General features: G+C 48.3%; 1 pseudogene; it reads left to right on the forward strand.

The window, feature by feature from the left end:
- LOC111955499 (protein piccolo-like) overlaps positions 1–13,317 on the forward strand; it is an 85,642-nt pseudogene that overhangs the window by 38,320 nt on the left and 34,005 nt on the right.

Genomic DNA, 13,317 nt, shown 5'->3' on the forward strand with positions numbered 1-13,317 from the left:
TCCTTTCTCCTCCTTTACTAAGTTCTCTCTCACCTAGCTCAGAGTAAATATAGTGCTGTCTCTCACCTTCCCTGTCAATATCCCTTAACAACACCCACACCACCTGGCAACAAACCCCAACCACCTGGGAAACAAACCCCAACCACCTGGGAAACAAACCCCAACCCCTGGGAAACAAACCCCAACCACCTGGGAAACAAACCCCAACCACCTGGGACACCACAGCACCTCTTTACTGCTCTCAAACACTAGCAAAATACAATACTGACGTACACATTTCTGGTGTCAGAGAGTATTTGTTGTGTAATTGTATTTGGGAAGTGTTTGTATGGTTAGTAGAAAGGTTTGGAATGTAATGCTGGATAGTTGAATCCATGTTGTGATATATTTCATTGGACATTGTGTGTTGGATGACATGAAACTCTGAAGTGATGCTGTCAATAGCAGATAAGAGAAAATTCTAATGAACACCTCAACTCCTTACTTGACCTGCACACTAACAAGGCCTTCTAGCCCACACAGCTTTGACACCTGCTACAGTACTGTAGTTATGCGGGTCTACTGTGCAGTACAGTACACCAAGCAACATATTCTCAACACTGGGCAGGTTGCTAAGGATTCAACCTTCTATGAAAACAACCTAACCAGAGAAATGACAAAGTGTAGTTTCTATGACAACATGGTGCACAGTTGAACCACATTATTTTGATGGCCTAGTTGGTTAAAGTGTGAATCTCCCATCACCAGAGACCAGATTGGCCCATTTAAAAGCAGGTTAGATCACTACATTTATATCCGTATTTATGGGGGAAATGATTTCATATCAGAAGCCTCCCTATTAAAATAATATAAGAAACACTAATACTGACTAGCTTATTTGCTATCTGCACCAGGTGAAGTCACCTCAAATATCCCCCCCCTTCTCCACCCATTGTAATTCTCATGTCAGACTTGACCAAATTTAGGAGGAAAACCCTTGCAGGATTCTCCTCTGTAATAAAAGGATATCACTCCGACCACGTCGCTTACGTCCCCTGAGAGAGGAACCAATGACCCAACATGGAGGATAGACTCACGGATTACCAGATTTGCCGATTTTTGCCGAATCATCTCAGACTTTTTATGTTAATGTCTTGAGACTTGAGGTAGTTTGAAAGTGTTGTTTCTTGTAGCTCCTTGAACGTTTGAACTCTTTTGTAAAGTCAGGGTTGTAAGTTCTAGAAAGAAAGGAAAGGCTCCCACACTAATGCTGCTCCTTTTACTATCTTTCTATGTACAGTATGTTATACCCAGATCCGTGTGGGATGTGCATATCACTGTATAGCTGTGATACAGTGTGTGTGTATGTATATGTGTGTGTGTGTGCAAACAGCAGCATGGCTGATTCACAACCCACAGGGATTGTATATGAGAGGGTGGACCCACATATAGCCATAAAGACATACAGTCATAAAGCCATATAGTCATAAAGCCATATAGTCATAAAGCCATACAGCTATACAGCCATATAGTTACACAGCCACACAGCCACACAGACATACAGCCATACAGCCATACAGCAATACAGCCACACAGCTATACAAATGTGAGGATGCTGAGATTATACATCCCCCATCACCATGATGACCAACTGATGGCACACACACACACACACACACTCTGTGACATGACTCGTCGTCTCTTATCTTAATGAGGCGCTGGACAAGACTGGACAAGACTGGGCTCTTAATGACACTTCAAGGAATTGAAGCTGCTGAGCTCTGTTACCAGGAATGCTTTGTAATTGGTTAGTTAGGAAAACACGAACATCCATTAGCATCCTAGCTTCAATCCGGGGGACAATGTAATGGCTTAAAGGGGGTAAATAATTTCAATACGACAAGGTTGTAGTGTGACACTTGTGTGCGTATACGTGTTTGTGTGTGCACTGGCTTAACTGTGTCTGTGTGTGAAGTCTGTGTTGTGTGGGATCACTGTGTCTGATCACTGTGTATGTGTGCGTGTCTGTGTGCGTGTGTGTGTGCATGTGTGTGTTGCGGGCGTGCGTGTTGAGAGAGAGAGAGAGAGAGACAGGGTGTGTGTGTGTGTGTGTGTGTGGTGTGTGTGTGTGGTGTGTGTTGTGTGTGTGTGTGTGTGTGTGTGTGTGTGTGTGTGTGTGTGTGTGTGTGTGTGTGTGTGTGTGTGTGTGTGTGTGTGTGTGTGTGTGTGTATTTGACAAACACAGAGATGGAGAGACAGGATGCTTTTTAGGTGGTGATCTGGTGGGGGTGATATCCAGGGACCGTAGCTGCAGATCTCTGATAGCGTCGTGATGACAAGGATAAAAGTGGTTTGAAGCTGAAGCGACAGATCTTGTGGCTGACTGGCTGGCTGGCTCTGTCCGGGCTCTCATTATTCCCTATCAGTGGCAATCTGGAACCATCTCTCTGCCTCTCGAGCTGCTCTCTGTGGTGTAAATGGATGGAGCAGTCAAGCTGTGAAAGCCAATGCCCTGTGGTGGTGGCACGCATCCTGGATTGTAGGGAGAGGGACCTCTACATAGGGTGAATGGCTATGGGGCTGTATTATGATATTATTAATGAAATCATATATAATAAAGGTGAAATCCTACGGCTCTCTGTTTCTTCCCTCTCTTCTCTCACTCTATTCCTCTCTCTCTCTCTCCCTCCCCTTTCCTCTCCTCTCCTCTCCTCTCTTCTCTCCCTCCCCTTTCCTCTCCTCTCCTCTCCTCTCTTCTCTCCCTCCCCTCTCCTCTTCTCCCTTGCTCCTTTTTACACACACTCTCCATTTCAATCGTTAGATAACAAATTGCCATTCTAAACTTCATGCCAACCATTTAACATGGGAACGTTATGAGGCAACCATTAAGGTATCTTTACTTTTACTCAAGTATGACAATTGGGTACTTTTTCCACCACTGCTTAGCAGGCCTCACACCATCTGGTATGGATTTAGCATTAGCCCCGCATTTAAGCCAGCACAGGAGGGCACACACCCACGTTACTGGCCTGTGGAGGCACACAAAAAGGGTATGTAGGAAATAGGGTGTTTACTTGAAACGGAGACTGGAGGGTGGCTAGAACCATGCTGACTAGACCCCAAGAGAGAAAGAGAAGAATATGTATGTATGGTGGGCTGGATGATGTATCGTTTGTGGATGTGTTTATTTTACCAATACACTTACAGTACAACTACACATACAAGTACAACATCTCCCATCATTAGTCCTACTTACACTTAGACACCAGAGATGTAAGACCCAAAGTCCCTAGGAATCAAATGTTTACCATCGTTTCATCCTCTCCTTTCTTGTCAAGATATCGAATATTAAATCGTCTTAATGGGTACAACACTTAAACCACAATTCTCAATGGAGCCCTTCTGTAATGACTTCTTCTTTAGTGCTGTGATTGTCGACTTGAGTCAGATAACCATGACAAGACAGAATTAGAGGCCTCCGAGACGAAGGATTTGAACAGCCTGTACTCGTGGCGGTTTGTTGTCTTTCTTGCTGATGCACTATGGTTATTTTCAGAGATCGAGGCTGGTTCGGTCCCAAGCGGGGGATGGGAAGAACAAACAATGCCGAAGTCATCGCACTACGCAGGATAAACCGTTTACTGAATGCACACTTTTAATTGGCTGCCTTTGAGCTGGGTTTACTGACAGATTGAATTGGTCTGAATAAGATGTTTCAGTTCACCCACCGTAAGGTCCTTGTCAGAAACATTAGTGTTCCACTGACCTGTGGTGTGAGCTAGCCTCACTTGTGGTTGGAATGTAAAACATAGATCAGGGATGGGCAACTTTGATGGGGGGGGCGACAAAAAATCAGAACCCAGCAGAGAGACATTTTTTTACATTTTAGAGTAAATGTTGTGCAATTCTACACATTTTGCCATGGGGTAGAGAACATTTAGCAATTTTCAACTAATTTCATGCAATTATACAAATTTGCCATGGGCGAAAGAAAAATTTGCTGTTTTAATATGATATCTGAGTGAGACTGAAAACAAAATCAATGGGGGCCCCAACCGATCATTCAACCACAATAACAAGTTTAGATAGCTGGCCGCTAAACTATCTTAGCAATCTTAAAGTGTTTTGATTACGTGGGCTAATTGATTGACTATCAGTGACTGACATAACAACAAACACTGCTGGTGCACAACCACATTTCGAAACAGCATATTGTGTATTCTACTATTCTAGCTTGCAACAGTAAGTTGAGACCCCAAATTAGTTCCAAATGTTTGTTGTACTATGGGGCGGCAGGTAGACGAGTGATAAGCGTTGGGCAAGTAAGCGAAAGGTTGCTGGCGAATCCCGAGCAGACAAGGTAAAAATCTGTCATTTCTGCACCTGAACAAAGCAGTTAAACCACTGTTCCCCGGTAGGCAGTCATTGTAAATAAGAATTTGTTCTTAACTGACTTGCCTAGTTAAATAAAAGTACAATTTAAAAAATAATACTAATATTTTTGTTGAAATTGATGTGAGGGCCTTCAAAAGGGGGTCGCGGGCCAACAGTTGCTCATCCCTAATATACTGTTGTACATCATGCTGAATTTAGGACATGGGACTAAGGGGCGCAGTGGTCTGGGTTATGGTTTGTGTCATTAAGTCATAGGGCCTAATATGTGTTCATCCTGATGGATGCACTGTATAAAATAGTTTGGTGTAGATGGGTCAGCTAGACACACACAAACACACACAGCGCTCCACCCTGGCTCTGCTGTGAATGTCTGCACCCGCTGCCTGAGTCATTCTGACATGCATTGGTAAACCTCTGTGCCATTACCATGCATTATGAAACGACTATCTGTGAAGTTACAATAAATGTAAAAAGCTTGCCTGAAATAGAATAGGCTACAATGGCCCTGTGTCTACGCATAGCCCAAGTGTTACGAAACCGTGCGTCCAGTTTTCTAATAATGATCATAAAACATATTTACTATTTAAAGTCAACATTTTAATCATCCACTACGACAACTATGTATTAGAGTGAGTGAGCATTTTTACAAAGGTCAACACAACTAACATTTTCTTTGTTTTTCTGTCTTACAAGAAGAATGGTTATGTCTCAACGCCAGACCCAAAGAGCTCTCTCTGGCCAGCTGGGCGATATGCCCCTCCACCATCTCTGTGAAGAAGCAACTACCCACCACCTACCCCTACCCTCCTGCCTCCCTGCCAATGTCCCTGCTCCCCAGCTGCTGCTGCTGCTGCCTCTCCATTAGCAAGAAGCCTCTCAGTCACTCAGGCAGGAGGCAGCAGCATCAGCAAAGGAAGACACCCATCGCTTCCCATGTCCAAGGTAGTAGCAGAACGCACCCCGACCCAAACACCAGACGCTGCGTCTGCAAACACAGACACCACACCCATCCCACTGAGCATGCCACCCCTCCCTCTGATAGTTGTCCCAGTGGAGAAAGACCCAGAGCAGGCTGAAACGATGGAAGCTATATCTGAGACATACTGGATGAGCCTGTGCCAGAGAGTGTAGTTGGAGAGTACTGTCGAGGCCCCGGCAGTGGAGAAAGACCCAGAGCAGGCTGAAACGATGGAAGCTATATCTGAGACTATGCTGGATGAGCCTGTGCCAGAGAGTGTAGTGGAGAGTACTGTTGAGGCCCCGGCAGTGGAGAGAAGACCCAGAGCAGGCTGAAACGATGGAAGCTATATCTGAGACTATACTGGATGAGCCTGTGCCAGAGGAGAGTAGTGGAGAGATGCTGTCGAGGCCCCGGCAGTGGATCATCCAGAGAGTATGCCAGAGAAAGTTACAGAAGAACAGTCACCACCCGACACTACTCAGGCAGAATCAGATTTCCAGCCYGCAGTTGTARAGGAGCCTGTCATTGCTCCCCCTGTAGAGAATGAGTCAGAAAAGCCTGTTGAGGCAGCACCCGAKCCAACYCCAAGCCCAGATACAGTGCAGAGTGAGTCTACAGCAGAGGAGATCTCACCGGCTCCCTCTGCAGGTAGTGAGAAAGAGGAGCCCATCCTAGAKAAGGTTCTTGAAGAGGAAGCTAAGCCGGTAGARCCAGAGGTGATTCCAACACCTGAAACGGTCACACAGGAAACTACTGTCCAACCTGACCAATCACCAGAGCCTGTACCGCCAGCTCCTGTAGTCACTGAGGAGGAAGGGAAAGCAGTGGTGATTGAGGAAGAACCTAGCCAGCCACCTAAAGCTGAGGAGACAGCTCCTACAACTCCTGCAGTCACCGAGCAGCAGGAGAAACCTAAAGAGCCAGAGCCTCAAGCAACTACTGTTGAACAGCCTCCAACTGAGGTGTCTTCAGTACATACARGTCCAGTAGCAGAGAGTTCAGCTGTGGAGACGGCTGTGGAGACTAAGATGCCAGAGGTGGCTCCTGCTCCACCAGTTAAGGTTGTAGAGAATTCGGMCTCAGCTCCCGAAGCTCCTAATGAGCCGGTAGAGGATTGTGCATCTCCCAAACCAGCAGAGCTAGAGCCTGTGCCTTCACAAAAAGRGRAGGTGCCACCTGCGGTAGAAGAAACTYCCCCTGTAGTTGCTGAGAATGAACAGCCTAAAGAGGTAGAGACCGTTCCACAAACTGAGGCAGTTGAGTCTGTAGCCCCATCTCCTCCTCTAATTACTGATAAAGTTGAGGAGAAGCCTGTGGAGAAGGAGGCAGAGCCAATTCCGCCAGCCCAAGTTGAAGAGGAGCATAACCTGTAGGAGGAAGTCGAAGGTTCTATGTATGTCAACTCAGACCAGCCCCAATTGGACGAGAGGAAAGCTCCTACGTAAGAGTGAGGGTACGAGGTACCAATTCCGCAGCACCGCCACCCAAGTTGAAGGGGATGAAAGGCCAATGTAGGAGCCATAGAGAGGGCAGCAGTCCATTATCAGTCCAGCCCAAAGTTGAGATAAGCCTCGTAGAGAAGGAGGACAGAAGCCATTCCAGTCCAGGCCCAAGTGGAAGGACAGCCTAGTAGAGAAGGAGGGCAGAAAGTTCTTATTATTCCTGTTCTTCTATCTCTTCCCCAAGCTTGAGGAAGCAAAGTCCTAGTAGTAAAGAAGGAGGGCAGACCAGTCAACGCACAGGCCCCCAAGCCAAGGGTTGGGGTGAGAGAAGCTGTAGAGAAGAGCACTGAGCCAATATCCCGCCAACCCAACTGTAGGAGAAAGCTGTCGAAGTGAGGCAAGAGCCAATTCCGCCAGCTCCAAGTGCAGGAAGAAGCCTGGTAGAGGAGGCAAGCCAATTCCGCCAGCCAAAGTTGAGGAGAGCCTGTAGAGAAGGACGCAGAGCCAATACCCAGTGCAACATCCAGATGCAATGTGACGAGAAAAGGCTCTGTAGACTAGAGAATGATGCAGAGCCATTCCGCCAGCCCAAGTTGAAGGAGCCTGTAGAGAAGGAGGCAGAGCCAATTCCGCCAGCCCAAGTTGAGGAGAAGCCTGTAGAGAGGCAGAGCCATCGAGCCAGTCGCCAAAGGTGAGGAGAAGCCTGTAGAGGGAGGCAAGTAGCACAATTCCGCCAGCCCAAAGTTGAGGAGAAGCCTGTAGAGAAGGACGCGCAAAGAGCCAATAATACGCAGGGTAACAGCTAAGGTCATGCCAGCCCAAGTTGAGGAGAAGCCTGTAGTAGGAGAGGCAGAGCCCAATTCCAGCCGCACCAGTTGAGGAGAAGCCTGTAGAGAAGGAGGCAGAGCCAATTCCCGACATGCCCAAGTTGAGGAGAAGCCTGTAGAAAGATGAGGCAGTAGTTAAAGGAGAAAGTACCAGAGAGGCTTCTCCTGCACCTCTCTGCTGCTGAAACCAGAAAACGTTAGCCTGAGAGAGATTACGAAAGGACAGAGTCAGAAAACAGGGGTTGAACCCAGCCCCAGAAGTCAAAGCCGACAAGTTCAGTTTCACCATCCCTTTTGAGAAAAAAGTCCCTGAACAGCCTCCCAGAACCTGAACCACAATCAGCTAAAGTTGATCAGACCAACCTCAGGAGTGTAGAAGTCGCAGCACCAGTAGTAGAAGAAAAAAAAACAGATGAAACGAAACTGAGGCTGGAGCAGAACGTGTAGTCAGATCAAAAGACGAAAGTCTGACATCTGTGGATACAAAGGTTGAACCAGAGCCAACAGCAGATAATAAGGCTGAAAAAGCCCAGGATATATCTACTCCCCCTGTTTCTGAAGCTAAAGAGCAAGAAAAGGTCAAAGCAGAGCATTTAGAACGAGCTGTAGAGGCAGCGTCACTATCATCTGCTGCTAGTGAGCYACAAGCCCCTGAGAATRTTTCTGAGGAGAAACCCACACAGGAWGGGAAAGAAGCTGGCAGCATAGCTGAAAATAAACAAGAGGTGTCTATAGCTGAGAGTAGGGAGCCAACTCCTACTGTGTGTGATGAGAAAGCAGTGCAAGAGAAAGAATTATCCAAAGATGAATCCGAGCAAACTCCAAAGACAGACTCTGTGTCTGAGAGCATTCAGCCAGAGAAAGAGAAAGTGGTTGTGTCACCACCTGTAGTTAGKGAAAAGCAGGAACCTATTTCAGTATCAGAGGTGAAAGCTGTGAGTGACAGAGASGGAGGCGTAGAAGACAAAACAACACCAGAGCAGACTAAAACATCTGAAACTGTATCTGAAAATKTGTCTATTGCCCCAGCCCCTGTAGTAGAACCTGACACCCTAGTCCCTGTAGTTGGTGAACAGGACGAAGACAAACCCCTGAATGAAGWGAAGTCAATGCCTGAAATTCAAGGGATAATAGAGGCTGAACTGGATGCAGTTGGAGAGGTGACTGTARTATGTAGCAACAGTAGTGGCTGAGAATTAGATGATTCAAGTCAGAAGGGCTCTTTTCACAAATGTTTCTACACCCTTTTAGTTATGCAAAATAATCTAAAGACATTAGTTGTAAAAAAAAAAAAAAGCTATCCTCCCTTTATACATCTTCATATGTCCATTTTAAATGTTCCAAATAATATGTAATGTTCATGATCAATTATGGATGATTATCATCTACATATTTATTATACAATAATTGTGTTTTATTATTTTAATTTACAGGCAACGCTGAAAGACCCTGGAGAAAAAAACACAGTCGCCAAGGATATCAGTCCCACCAGCCCCTCAGACCTTGCCAAGCTGGAGAGCACTGTCCTTCCCATACTAGAGGCCCAGGCTACACAACCAAAGGACAATTCAGACAAACTGACCGACTCACTCAAGACCAGACGCAAACTTGTGGTGCTACCCCTCTCACCTGAATCTCCCAGCACAGAGGATGACCCAGAACTCTCAGAGAAGAAGGACGCCTCAGCAAAGAAAAAGCTGCTGGTGCCGACAGACATCAGGGGTGACTCGTTGGAGGACAGCAGTGAGAGCTTAGGGAAAGATAGTCCCGTGTCAGGGGATGACGAAGACTTAATTCGTAAACAGATCATGGAGATGAGTGAGAATGAGGATGCTTCGCCGTCCGACGAAGAAAACCTCATCCGGCAAAAGATCCGAGATCATGAGAGGAAACGATTGGAGCAGGAGAAAGGGGAGGGGAAGGAGAGAAGCGCAATGGCAAAAGGCAGGCGGCTCCTCAAGAAGAACACCATCAGCCCTGAGGAYGAAGATGAGCGGAAAATCTCACTGGATAAACMTGACAAGGCATGGAAAGAGGGATCGGAACCCAAAGTCTCAGACTCTCAGGAAGKGGAACAGCCTTCGGCAGATAGAGTTGTGGCGGTACGCCAATTCAGAACCATCGAGCTCAACACGACTACCAACCCTGTGCGCATACCGGGTACGTCAGATGATGGAGAGCTTGAGATGGAAAGCCTCACCAACTCCCCTGATGATCGCTCCAGGGGCGATGGGTCCTCCAGCCTGCACGCATCCAGCTTCACCCCTGGTACATCGCCTACATCCCTGTCCTCTTTGGATGAGGACAGTGACAGCAGTAGTCCCAGCCGCATGCACAGTGGCGAGGGGAAACAGCACAGGAAAGCGAAGCATAGACAACAAGGCCAAGGTCTACCCACCATCGAAGACTCTTCTGAGGAAGAGGAGTTACGAGAGGAGGAGGAGCTGCTAAGAGAACAGGAGAAGCAGAAAGGCTCTGGGAAGAAGTCGAAGAAGGACAAAGAGGAGATCCGAGCTCAGAGGAGGCGGGAGCGTCCCAAAACGCCGCCCAGCAACCTCTCTCCCATTGAAGATGCCTCCCCGACAGAAGAGCTGAGGCAAGAGGCAGAGATGGAGGAGTTCAGGCGATCATCCTTATCCGATTTCTCTCCCAGCATCGAGTCAGAACCAGAGGGAGTTGAGATCAATGCTGCAAAGATTGCAGCAGTACAGAAAGTATACCAACTTCCTACATCTGTTTCTCTCTACTCTCCAACAGCTGATCAAGGTGCTAATAAAAGCCCTGAAAAACGAGCCCTGAAAACTGCAGACGAAGCCTACGAAGAGATAATGCTAAAGGCTAAAACACCCACAAAGGAAAAGGTGGACACCCCTCCGGGGAAAGAGTCCCTCTATGGTGGGATGCTGATAGAAGATTATGCCTTTGAGTCCCTTGTTGATGGAAATGGAAAGAAAGTCCAGCAGCAGGAGCCTGARAAAWTCTCAGTGCCAGCTCAGCCCAAAATACTGAGATCTCCAGATGAGGTTTACGAAGACATGATGGAGAAGAAGAAAGAATTCATGCAGCTGGAGCAGGAACTGAAAAAAGCACAGTCCGTGTCAGATAGACCCACACCAGAGATTGTATTGCAACCCACTGAGCCAACCAGCTCCAGGAGTGTTACAGTTACTATAGGCAAGGATGGGAAACCACTGCTCGATGCTGAGGCTGCGTATGAGGAACTCATGAAGAAAGTTCTGACTCCTGGGACTAGCCCGACACAGCAGGGTCCTGATATATCTGGGGCGGCCCCTGGTGGTGAGTTCGAAGGTACTGAATCCAGAAGGGCTCTGCGTCCYATACCAGACCTGAGGGTTACACAGTGCTCCTCAGGGGAGGAGGACGCTGATGAAGAGGCCACTGAGACCAAAAGTCAAGATAARCCAAAGACTTCATCAGACAATCCTAAAGYTGATCAGGCACCCTTAACAGCTGCTGCAGAAACTGAGTCCAAATCAGTTGCTTGCAAGGTCCCCCCATCAACAACTTCAGACCAACCACAGACCCACATTGAATCTTCCCAGACTGACCAGCCTCTGGACATAACCCAACAGGATGTCATGGACTTGTCTAGTATGAAGTCCTCAGCCCCTGCTGTTGCCAGTGTATCGCCCTTACCCACCGTCCCTCAGTACACCCCCACTGTCCACAGTGTAGTGTCAACCACCCCACCAGTGCCCCCCAAACCAGCCATCCTGCACAGGGCTCTGTCTCAGGAAAAAGCAGACATTCCTGAACCCCCTCCACTGCCCCCTCCCACCATGCCAAAGCCATCGGTTTACCCCAGGAAACCCCCTGTACCGCTTCCATCTCAGGCTATAATCAGGTCAGAACATGTTGCCATGACAACAGCCCAAGGGTCGCCGGTAAGACAGCCTCATGTCCCCCCACCGGTTCCTCCAAAGCCAGCCATCCCTGCTGGAATGGGGTACAGCCACAGGCCAGGGGAAAATGTTAAACCACCCCTTGCTCCAAAACCTGTCTCTCAGCCTGGCTCTCCTGCCCACATCCAATATCCAAGACCCACTGCCCTCCACACAGGCCATGCTGATATAGCCCTGAATCTGAGCCCCTCAGCTGAAAGCAGGCCAGGTCACTTCTCAGGTCATTCCTCGGGTCWCTCCTCGGGTCACCCATCCCCCACTTCTCCGCGATACGGCAATCGACACGAAACTTATGTGGTTATAACTCTGCCATCCCAGCCCAGCTCTCCAGTGGAAGGGATCACCACCCAGGCCCCATCCAGTCCAGGTCCAGCATCTCCCTCAAGACATGCCCAACCTCCACCTCAACCTCAAACACAGTATCAACCACAACCTCAACCCCAGAAACAACCACAGCCACCTCCACCACACACAAATAGGGTGCCCCTGGCATTCACTCGCATCACTGAGTCCATGGAAAGTCAAGAGATATGTGGACCAGAGAAAGTTGTGTCAAGCTCCTGTCATGTCATTGAGGCTATTTCAGCATCCGCTCCACCCCCAGAGGTCAGGTTAGGGCAGGTCACTCAGTTTGTGACGACAGAAGTTCAAAGAACCATGGTGTCTGTCCGACACGAAAGGTCGCCGCCCCCACCTCCAGCCCCAAGAGCGAACGGTGTTCCATTCTGCGAACTTAAACACAACAGACACAGGAGTCACAGGGTACCAGCCAGGGAGTAGTAGTACCTTCGTACCATGAGGTGAATCAGAATCGGCCATGAAAGTGGTGGATTGTCTTCGTCAGATGTTAGACGTCAGTCCTTGGCCCGACATCAACGGTCGTCAGACAAGCGCAGTGCAGTCCTAGTGGTGAATCTCAGCACTGAGTCGACCAGTGTTTCCATAGTGAACAGCATCACCATAGTTACATGTGCTGCCACCATACAAAGTTACGAAAATACCAACATTCCAAGTCCCTTCTGCCCCTTCAGCTTACAACCACAACAAGCCTTCGAGCCTGTTTGTCGATCATCTATGGCCATTGATGCCACAGCCACAAACAATGCTGAGATCCCGATGAACCTTTCTGTAGGACCTGGCACAGGCTTAGGGACATTCCAGACACCTGTCACTACGCCCCTACCCCTGCCCAGGGTGTGTGGCTAATGGTCTGAGCAGCGGCGATGCGACCGTAGCGGGTGCGGTGGACCTTAGCACAGCCAAACCTACACCGTGGTTTCGGTCGACGCTTCCTCCGCAGAAGTGGTCATGGCTGTGATCACAGAGGAGGATGGGAAGCCCGTGGACCTGACGGCTGGGAGAGCCATCTGCTGTGATGTTGTCTACAGCTGCCATTTACAGGTAGCTGCACCACCCAGCAGCCACTACTCCATTGCCCGAAGACCGCTTCGGCTACCGAGACGACCACTACCAATACGACGCTCACCCTCAAACATGAGGGGCTTCGGTGGCATCAAACCCTCCATGTCCGACCACATCTGGCTGAGGCTGGGCTTTTCCTCTATAGAGCAAGAACAGTCTCAATTTCCATGGCACCACAGAGGGTGCAGTAGACCTGACATCCTCCAAGACATCTGTGAGGTTTGTGCAGTGACATCCGGACCTCTCGCTGAAATGTCACTTTGAGATGCCTCTGCTTATTCATGGCTGATCCTGTGGCATTTTAGTGTATTTGTTGTTTCGTTCACTTTTTGTTTTTTCATGAGTTTGTTGCTGGACATTTTACCTTA

Source organism: Salvelinus sp. IW2-2015, linkage group LG3, assembly GCF_002910315.2.
Source record: "Salvelinus sp. IW2-2015 linkage group LG3, ASM291031v2, whole genome shotgun sequence".
In the NCBI taxonomy this organism is placed as follows: Eukaryota; Metazoa; Chordata; class Actinopteri; order Salmoniformes; family Salmonidae; genus Salvelinus; species Salvelinus sp. IW2-2015.